This window comes from Lactuca sativa, chromosome 8 (assembly GCF_002870075.4).
Source record: "Lactuca sativa cultivar Salinas chromosome 8, Lsat_Salinas_v11, whole genome shotgun sequence".
Classification (NCBI taxonomy): domain Eukaryota; kingdom Viridiplantae; phylum Streptophyta; class Magnoliopsida; order Asterales; family Asteraceae; genus Lactuca; species Lactuca sativa.
In genome coordinates this window covers 48,414,134-48,425,098 of record NC_056630.2, presented here as the reverse complement: position 1 = coordinate 48,425,098, position 10,965 = coordinate 48,414,134, and the positions used below count along the sequence as shown (strand labels likewise).

The window sequence follows — 10,965 nt, the reverse complement described above, 5'->3', positions numbered from 1 at the left end:
TTTCGAAACCCTACTTGAGCCACCCTCAAATTTCGAAACCGTACTTGAGCCACCTTCAAGTTTCGAAACCCTAGTGAAAATCAAATTCTTGGAGCAACATCAATTGATCTCATCATCATCTCTTGAGTGAAGATCTCTCTTTTATTTTTCTTTCTTTTCTTCTTGAGCCAATTTTTATTTTCTTCTTGAGTCACCATCGAGCTATCTTGGAAAGTCAACGTGAAGTGCTCATGCACCTCAAGAACCCCCCACCCCCAACAACATGTTGTGTAAAACCAAGGCTTCATAAAACTTTTTGTGACAAATTTTTTTTTGGTGACACTTGAATGTTACATCCTTTTAATCATCTGTGGCGGTCCTGTTGTTGCATAAGGGTTACACATAAGCATTCAAAACAAGGCTTCACAAACCTTTTGTGACAATCAAAATTTTTTTTGTGACTCTTGCATGAAGCTTTTGTGACATTTTTGGTGTCACAAAATGTACATTCAAGTTGTGGTGTGATAAAAAAAATCATACATTTTTTTTGTGGTTCACAGCATACATGCACGATTTTTGTTTTTTTTTCTTTTATTTTATTCTATTTTATTTTATTTAATTTAAAAAAAACAAATTTTTATTTCAATTTTGTTTATTACTATTTTTTTTTATCTTTTTGTTTCTATTATTTATTTATTTTTTGGTTATCTCTTGGAGAAGACATCAACAAACACTATCCTAGTTTAAATTTCAAAATTTTATCGGGTTATTAGCGTTTATTTGTTATTCAAGGGATATCCATATTTTTTTCCAAACATATTTTGAAAATATCATTTATAATTAAAAAAAAGGTATTTTTTCTTTCAATTTTTTTTTTATATGTTATAGCCTTTTAAGGTCAAAACTTAACTGCTTTGTTTTATCATAACACTTATTGATATGATTCAACAAAATATCAAAGTTTTTATTTATTTTTTCCAGTTTGTAGACAAAGATTAAGTTTTTCATTTTGTTCAATACTTGATTTTTTTTCTTCAAAATTCTTACCTAAATAAAACACAACTCGAGTTTGCAAGTTATTCCTTTCTGTCACTTTACTTTCCTATCTTGACAAAACAAATTTTTTTCTAGATCACGCAAATTCGAACATATTTTTTTATTCAATTAAAAAATTCGATTGACATGTTGACAGTTCATATTTTCATTAACCAAAATTTTCAGGTTCGACGAACACATTTCTCGAATAATTTTTAAAGTTTTTTTTTTGTGTATCTGCTTCAACAGAAAATTCCATTGAAGCAGAGGGGGAAAATGTTAAATCAATATTTTTCCTTTTGCACACTTTTTACAACTCCTTATTTCAGTAACCATCACATAGGGGGAAACTGTTGGAAATATTTTGATGTGATTGTCACTTGAAATGAGTTGATTATTGATTTACATTTTCTAACCAACATTATCATAATGTTTCAGGTTGGAAAGTTGTTGAAGATTCAACAAGTGTTTGAAGAATTAGATGTTGGAGCACTTGAAGCTTACATGGAGCACCTGTTGTCGACATGGATCACTTGCTGAAAGTTAGTTGGATCATCATGATCTCAGATGGCATATCTAGATCATATGTGGAGCATCAAGACACTGATGGATCATTTGGAATATTGATGGCTCATCAGAAAATTGTTGACTCATCCACAACTCTATGGCTCAACAAGAACACTTGGTGGCTCAACTCAAGTCAATGGATCAACATGATCACATTGATGGCTCAACAAGGTTGCACATGGCACATCATGTACAATGAAGTCACACCTAAATGCTCAAAGGAACATGAACTTCGTCCATGACCCATCATGAACATGTGGTGGTACATCTTCAAGTTCAAGTCACAGTCCAACACTTAAGTAACAACTCAACTTGGTCAACAACACTTCTGGAAGTTGATGACATCTAAGAAGACAATTGAGCAACATGATGCTCATGTTGCTCATCACTTTTTCAATATTGATCAAGAAGGTTCAAGAATTATGAAGACTCATAACTTGGATGGAACCCTAACGGAATACTAACAGAATTGGAATATTCCATCCATTCTCCGTTAAGTAGGGCTAAGGTGTCAAATGATGACTTAGTCATGATGACGTGTCAACACCTGATTGGTCAAGCCATGTCATGGGCTTTTCCAAAGCCTATAAATAGGCCCCTTGGGATCCATTATAAAGTTTCTCTTCCTGGCTCTTCCTTGCTCATTTCAGATCATTCTGCACAATTGCTGTTTAGATTAGTCTTCAAAGAGCCATTTGAGTGTTTTAGCTTGTATATCATTCAAACACTTGTAACTGAATCTTGATGAATATGAGACACTTTTGAATCATTGATATTGAACATATAAAAACGTTTTTGTTATTATCTTGGTGATTTACAACACTTTATTTTCCGCATTACTTGACACTTTATTTATCCGGACTTTTAAACAAAATACACGTTATGCTTATTTTACGTTGTTGTTTGAAACCCTCCACTTTTTGAACCCTTTCCGATAATCAACCTCATGAGTAATCAATTGAACTCATTGCCAAAGTCTAATTTTCAAGGTTCACTAACATAATTGGCGTCGTCGGTAACACTTAATGGATCAACCCATACACTCCCGCTATCCAGGGGTCACATATTGTTTCACACAATGTCTTCAACTTGAACTTTTCTTCATATTTATCTTGATTGAGCATTCTTCAAGTTCTTTGATGGCTTCATCGGATTTGATCATCTTTGTATTTGACTTGAGCTTGAATATATATACTTGGAAGTTCTTCAATGTCTTATGATGCTTTTTGGTTGTGTGAAAACAATAATAGTCCCCTCCCAACCCCAAAGGCGCAAGAGTAAGTAACACCAAGTACTCAGAGCATGATGATACATATTGTTCGGTTGGGTCCTCAATTGAAAGATCGTAGGCTCGAGCCAAAAACCATTATTTTTCAAACACTTGGGTATTTCACATAGCATTTTTTAAATAAATATAAATATTTCCCAACCAGATGAGCAACCCACAAAATCAATATTAAATATATATTATGACTCGATGTACGAAACTCCTATCATTTTCCATCTTGATGAGTTACATTCAAGATATAAAGAAGCTACAAACTCATCACATATTTTATAGTAACTTTAAGATAAGATAATCAAAGATAGAGTTTAAGATAGCCGTACATTCATCCTAAATTGATTATCCAAAAAAAAAAATTCTTCAAAGTTAATGTAAAAGAAATTGTAAACATTAACATTTGTGGAAATGTTAAACACTATAGATAAGAGCACATCACACTACTACAATGCATTTACACTGTAGCCTGTAGACTTTGTTCCACTTTCTACCGTACTCCCTGTTCCCCGACTCACGTTCTCTCTCTCTAAAGAAATTCATCAGTTCGCTTGAAAGCGCCTTCTCCTGTGCTCTCCCTTCCACACCATCCCTTCAAAACTTCTCACACGCTTCGTGAAAAATCTATCGGTTCTCACTCGAAGAACCTTGATTGTCACCTCCACCACCAACATTGACGCGGTGGGTCTGGCGGCTACAGGCATCGGGAGTCATCAGATCAAGCGGGTAACTAAGCCCAAGGTCTTCAAATGTTCGTGAACAGGAACAAAACCCGGCTAATGAGTAACGTCTCTCTCTCTTTCTCTCTCTCTCTCTCTCTCTCTCTCTCTCTCTCTCTCACTGACTGTTCGCTTAGGGTCTTGATAAAAAGCTTGAATCTTATATTACATGATTGTTCTTTTGTTCTTTCAGATCCACGTACCTAACAAGGAACAAAACTCAATTTTCTTTTGTTCTTTGAGACCCACACAGGTAAAAATCCCTTAATTTTTTTAAATCAATGTTAGAAGTTGGTTTGCTAATCTGTGTTGTTTTTCATTTTTGATTTTTGAGTTTGGATCTGGATGAAGATTAACAAGATCGGGAAAGAAGGGTTTTTCCAGATCTTTCAAGCAATTTCTTTTTCCAGATCTTTCAGTGAAATCTTGAAAAAAAATCGTTTTCTGCATCCTCAATTTCATCTCTTTTTTCATCATTGATTTTGGTTTTTGTTTAGGGATTTATAGCATATCTGGAAACCGTATTATTTCAGGTGAAAACATGTATATTTTAATGTAAACCATAACATGTTCAACTATATTTTCATCAGTGTTCAATCCTCCCCATACAATAGACGTAATGTGCTGCATAGTCCATTCATTGTTATATCTCTTGCTTGACAGGCTTGACATTGTTATATCTCCTGCTTGACATGTGGATCTTTATGTTAGAACTTAGAACTCCTTTACAGTGTACTCAAATTATATTAAGTCTAGAAACTCTGAGGGTTTACATTCACTAAATACTAAATTGTACTCTTAATTTATTGTGAAAGTTTGTTTGTTGATATTTTTATAAAGATACTCAAGCTTGATCAGTATGATAAGTGTGAATTACTTGGTCTTTTAGAAGTCCCCGTCTTTCCTAGCTGGAATAAATTACATATCTTTTCAATTATTCTGTTTTGTAAACAAGGCCTACAGTGAGTATATCCTATTCTATACCCTTTTTGAATTTTTGTTTTTGATGAAATGAAATTGTCCCCTGGTGTGGAGCATGGTCTTAGGCATCTAACGCTTACTAAGATGCACGTAGTCACGCCAACAAGTATGACGGTGGTTTGTTTTTCAATGAAGTTTTTAGATTATGGAAATTGAAAGTTTGTTTTTCAATGGATTGTTTATATTGCGGAAAATGAAAGTGAGAATATTCTGACGCATGCCCATGTTAATATTTGTTGCAGGATCCGTATATAGTGGAGGTGACTTCTACAAAAACATTCTGATGTCTTTATTGTTTGGAAAACATTTTCTTTGTAACATACTAATAACTCCATAACCAGCTTATCAATGTAAAACATTGATGTCATAAACTGCTGTAGATTGCAATGACCTAAATATTATATTATTCTTTCCCCAAATAAAATAGTTACATCCAATCACAGTAAGTGCTCAATCAAACCAAACTGCTGTCATAATGTCTTTTGGTTATAATAAAACAATAATATATTAATAGGTTTGAATTTAAAAAGTCTGATGCTATATTCATCGGGAGTTTCTAAGTCCAATGCCTAAATAGGAAAACAGAAATGCATTGCATAAATATGTAAGATTTTCAAACTCTAATGTCATAATAAGAAAAAAAATGGAATTAATAAATCAAAATAACTTATTGTATCACAAACTTTATTGCTTTAAGTCCTGCAGCAATGTGCGGCTTAAAAACCTCGTTAAAAATATGGAGGACGACACACCTGATGGTACTGATAGTAGATGCGGTTTTGATTTCCAAAAAAAATTTACTAGTTGGAGGTATTTTCATAATGTTTCGTTATGCTCAAATAAACATCAAATCATTATTTTTTTTAAAAAAATCACTTTTTCTTCAATCTTCCATCTTTTCTTGTGTACACCCCTCCGCAACTTTAAGTCTTGCATCGACTTCGATGCATCAAAAGATAAATTCCTAAATTAATAAAAGAAACCAACTACAAGCACACAAATCAAATCAAATAAAAATAAACTACACTAACTAGCCCTCAATTTCGCCGGGGACCACGATTGCACTTGGCACGTGCAACAAGCCTTTTAAACCCCTAGTTTACCCCTAGTGGACGAGTGAAGTCTCGTGAGGGTTTGCAGTGAACCTACCCACAAAGTTCCAAAATTACCAAGTTTAACGTCATTAGCGGGACGGGTTACCTCGACCGATGACTACGGAGGCTCTTATATTCGTGGACTTTTTTGAAAGTTAACCATGAGGTCATTTATCTTATTTTTACTAATTGGAGGTAAACATGTTAATAGATCAGTCCCCTTAGTTTCATTGATGAACCCATATTCTTTTGTTTTACCTGGATCGTATGGCAATCCTTCCTTCACCATGTGGAATCCTAATCTTTTATCTTTTATCCTTCTACGAGAATGTTTAAACCTTGTTTTAAAGAACCATATATAATTTGTCTTTCGGGTAAAGTTCTTTAGTAGAGGCTTGATATCATGGAACACTTTAATTTTTAATTTGCAGGAACATGTTGTATAATGCTTTTAGTTCCATAACTTTCTTTCCGGGAACCGACTCCCACTACTATCCAATGATGTTGACCTGTTACATAAGAAAATTTTCCCCAAATCGAGGGTGGTGTGAGAGAGCATATTTGTGGTATGCTCATAGACATTATCATGATTCGTATTGATCACAGATAGTTCCCCACTGATTGGAGGACCATTAGTAGGTCCAAATAATTGGAGTCTCAATTTATGTTTTTTGAATATCATATCAATTGCACCTTCCCGGCAACTAATCTGAGCATAGATGGTTACCAAAAAGGGAAGATCAATGATTATATTTTTGTGTTTGTATTTGGAAATTTTTTTAGAATCTATTGCAGCAAGAAGTTGTATTTCGGGGTTTTTCAAAATTGTTGGGTAAGGGGTGGTATTAGCCTTCACAAACCCTCCCCAACTTTGGTCTCTTCCAACTCATGAAACTCTTCATTAGAATTTTCGAATTAAATTACAACTTCTTTAATTTCGAACATCCTTTGGGTATCATTATCATTTAAGGTACATCATCCTCCACTACAACCTCAAGATTGGGTGGTGTAGGATTATGCACAACGTTGTCGTTGCATAGAAAACTTACCTCATTTACTTGGGTAGTGTTCGAAGGTTTGCCCGGTGGTTGTTGCTTTAGCTGCTCCGTTATTCGTTCTAGTTGATCTTCAATTGTCGAAATTGATTTGGAGTTGTCTTCCTCCTTGTTAAAGATTTCATTCAACATGTCCAACATTTGATCCAACTTCTTGCTAAATGAAGATTTTTCTGATTCTTGGTCGTCTGGGAAATAATATGGTTCATGCTGTTGGTTTTGAGTCGATTCGTCAGTCCACTAACAATCATCATCATATGTATTATTGTATGGATAATCATTATATGACCGATTGTATGGATCATTATTGTATTGATCTTGACCCGGATTTCCACTCCCCCACCACATATCTTGTTTAATATAAAAGTATTCCTCCATTCATGACAGTCCCTACACAAAAACAGTAAAATAGTGAAGATTCTAAACTAAAAATAAAACAAAATAAAATAAAACTTAAAGACTACTTCAACACAATAGGTTAAGCGGACAATCTCCCCGGCAACAGTGCCAAATTTTGATCGATGTCGTTGTATCAATAAAAAATAACCTCAAAACCACTAGATAGCTAGGGTAAGTAAGGGTCGAATACACGAGGAGTTTGTGGTCTAACTTTGTGCTATAGTAGCCAATGAAAAAGAACTAATACTTGCAATTGTCACGAAAAATATTAAACTAAGATTTAAATAAAAAAAGTAGAAACTTTATATTGCAAACGATTACCAATGAGAAAAACAAGGTTACTTCAGGTTCAATGTTGGATGATTAAGACTCACGTGTTTATCTTCTCTTAAATTCCAAATTAATTATGAAAGCGTAATTAAGGTCAATCAACATGCAATAAATAACTTTGAGCACACAATACGTTATTCCTACTAATTGTCTTACTCCCTATGTCTAAATGGATTAGGAACAATGAGTGGCTTGGAAATATTGTGTCTTGTGATTACCAATTAAAATGTTTAACATTTAAAATCACAAGTTTGGAATAGTATATGTTGATTCAACCGATCATCTTAGTTCCTAAACTATATGAATTCAGCACGATTAGTGAATTGACAATAAACAATCTTAATTGTAAAATTAAACACATGAATAAAACCCAACTTCAATTATCCTTAATAGAAATCATAAATTTAAGAACATATAATAACCAAATTTGATTAGAATAGAAGTAATAATCAAAACACGTTCATCAAATCATCCAAAACATTCCCGGAAGTAACCATAAATGGTTTAGCTTTTTATAAGAATCAAAAAGCATACAACTTCAACTAAAACAAAGAAATCCGGTATAAAATCCATAAACAAACTAAAAATCATAAAATGAATGATGTATGATGATCAATAACTCATAGAACAATGGAACCTTAGAAAACAAGTAATCAATTCTGGAAGTTGTTGGAATTGATGAAAATCCATCGGTTGAACGATCTTCAAATGTTAAATGACTATTAACTTGATGATTTCTTCACTTTGATTCGGAAATTGATGATCAAGAATGCGTTTGGATGAGGGTTGGAAGTGTTTGGAACCCTCCAAAACTTGTGAAAATCTCATGGGAGAAGTCCAAAGTCGATTAGGGTTTAATCTCCCTTAAATAGGTGCTAAAAAACTGATTTTCGAAGCTGTTTTCTACGCCAGCGTCCTAGTAGGCATCTTAGATGTCATATAGGACGTCTGGGCGTCCTTCGGGACGTTGTACATGCCTTCTACTGTCCTTGATTTGCACTTGAAAATGGCCTAAAACCGGTAGGCGTTCTAGGGGTGTCTTAGACGTGTTCTAGGATGTTCCTGCCCCTTTTTGCTGATGAAAACGGTAGAATCAGTAAAAACGCGAAACATAAAAGTTGTAGGAAATTTTTTCTATTTTCCAGAACTTCTTCAGTAATGTCAATTGGAGCTCTAGATCTTGAGATATAATCAAAACATTGAAGAGTGATCAAATTTCTCAGCACCATTTTTCTTCATTCTGTTAGCAATTCGTCTCCCATGCTTGTTAGCTTCATTTTGCTTGTTTTTCTTGCAGGTTCTGCACACTTTTAGTCCAATATATTGGCCTGCATATGAATTGCAACAACTCATCAAAGTAGTGCCATTCTTGGACAATTATACATCAATTCAACATATTTAGTACAATTTATTATGCCATAAATGTAGACCGATCAAACCTCCCCAAATTTATTCCAAACTCGTCCCGAGGTTGCCCTGAAATAATCAGCGTAGGCTTCATCGGATTTGATCATCTTTGTATTTGACTTGAGCTTGAATATATATACTTGGAAGTTCTTCAATGTCTTACGATACTTTTTGGTTGTGTGAAAACAATAATAGTCCCCTCCCAACCCCAAAGGCGTAGGAGTAAGTAACACCAAGTACTTAGAGCATGATGGCACATATTGTTCGGTTGGGTCCTTAATTGAAAGATCGTAGGCTCGAGCCAAAAACCTTCATTTTTCAAACACTTGGTTATTTCACATAACTATTTTTAAATAAATATAAATATTTCCCAACCAGATTAGCAACCCACAAAATCAATATTAAATATATATTATGACTCGATGTACGAAACTCCTATCAATTTCCATCTTGACGAGTTACATTCAAGATATATAGAAGCTACTAACTCATCACATATTTCATAGTGACCAACTTTAAGATAAGATAATTAAAGATAGAGTTTAAGATAGTTATACATTCATCCTAGGTTGATTATCCAAAAAAAATTCATCAAAGTTAATGTAAATGAAATTAAATATATGGAGGACGACACACCCGATGGTACTGATAGTAGCTGCGGTTTTGATTTCCAAAAAAAAAACTTTACTAGTTAGAGGTATTTGCATAATGTTTCGTTATGCTCGAATAAACATCAAATAATTATGATTTTTTTTTAAAAAAATCACTTTTTCTTCAATCTTCCATCTTTTCTTGTGTACACCCCCTCCCCAACTTTAAGTCTTGCATCGTCCTCGATGCATCAAAAGATAAATTCCTAAAATAATAACAGAAACCAACTACTAGCACACAAATCAAATCAAATAAAAATAAACTACACTAACTAGCCCTCAATTTCGCCGGGGTCCACGATTTCACTTGGCACGTACAACAATCCTTTTAAACCCCTAGTTTACCCCTAGTGGACGAGTGAAGTTTCGTGAGGGTTTGCAGTGAACTTACCCTCAAAGTTCCAAAATTACCAAGTTTAACGTCATTAGCGGGATGGGTTACCTCGAGTGATGACTACGGAGGATCATATATTCGTGGAATTTTTTGAAAGTTAACCATGAGGTCATTTATGTTATTTTTACTAACTGGAGGTAAGCATGTTAATAGATTAGTCCACTTAGTTTCATTCATGAACCCATATTCTGTTGTTTTACCTGGATCGTATGACATGCCTTCCTTCACCATGTGGAATCCTAACCTTTTATCTTCTATCCTTCCACGAGAATGTTTAAACCTTGGTTTAAAGAACCATATATAATTTTCTTTCAAGTAAAGTTCTTTAGTAGAGGCTTAATATCATGGAACACTTTAATTTTTAATTTGCAGGAACATGTTGTTTAATGCTTTTAGTTCCATAACTTTTTTCCAGGTGCTGACTCCCAATACTATCCAATGATGTTGACCTGTTACATCAGAAAATCGAGGGTGGTGTGAGAGAGCATATTTGTGGTATACTCATAGACATTATCATGAATCGTATTGATCACAGATAGTTCCCCACTGATTGGAGGTCCACTAGTAGGTGCAAATAATTGGAGTCTCAATTTATGATTTTTGAATATCATATCAATTGCACCTTCCCGACAACTAATCTGAGCATAGATGGTTACCAAAAAGGGAAGATCAATGATTACATTTTTGTGTTTGTATTTGGAAATTTTTTTAGAATCTATTGCAACAAGAAGTTGTATTTCGGGTTTTTTCAAAATTGTTGGGTAAGGGGTGGTATTAGCCTTCACAAACCCCTCCCCAACTTTGGACTCTTCTAACTCATGAAACTCTTCATTAGACTTTTCAAATTCAATTACAGCTTCTTTAATTTCGAACATCCTTTAGGTATCATTATCATTTAAAGGTACATCATCCTCCACTACAACCTCAAGATTGGGTGGTGTAGGATTATGCACAACGTTGTCATTGCATAGAAAACTTACCTCATTTACTTGGGTAGTGTACGAAAGTTTGCCCGGTGGTTGTTGCTTTAGGTGCTCCATTATTCGTTCTAGTTGATCTTCAATTGTCAAAATTGA

The 10,965-nt window shown here is 34.2% G+C and overlaps 2 long non-coding RNA genes across 2 annotated transcripts; one reads left to right on the top strand and one right to left on the bottom strand.

Annotated features, from left to right (window-relative positions):
- The first annotated feature begins 3,296 nt into the window (after window positions 1-3,296).
- LOC111904397 (uncharacterized) lies at window positions 3,297-5,000 on the top strand. The gene is made up of 3 exons (XR_002854519.3): window positions 3,297-3,643; window positions 3,773-3,832; window positions 4,803-5,000. It is a non-coding gene; the product is annotated as an uncharacterized LOC111904397 (long non-coding RNA).
- On the bottom strand, window positions 4,736-7,150 carry LOC111904398 (uncharacterized). The gene is made up of 2 exons (XR_002854520.3): window positions 6,704-7,150; window positions 4,736-6,163 (listed from the first exon to the last, which is right to left on the bottom strand). It is a non-coding gene; the product is annotated as an uncharacterized LOC111904398 (long non-coding RNA).
- Between the last annotated feature and the right edge of the window lie 3,815 nt (window positions 7,151-10,965).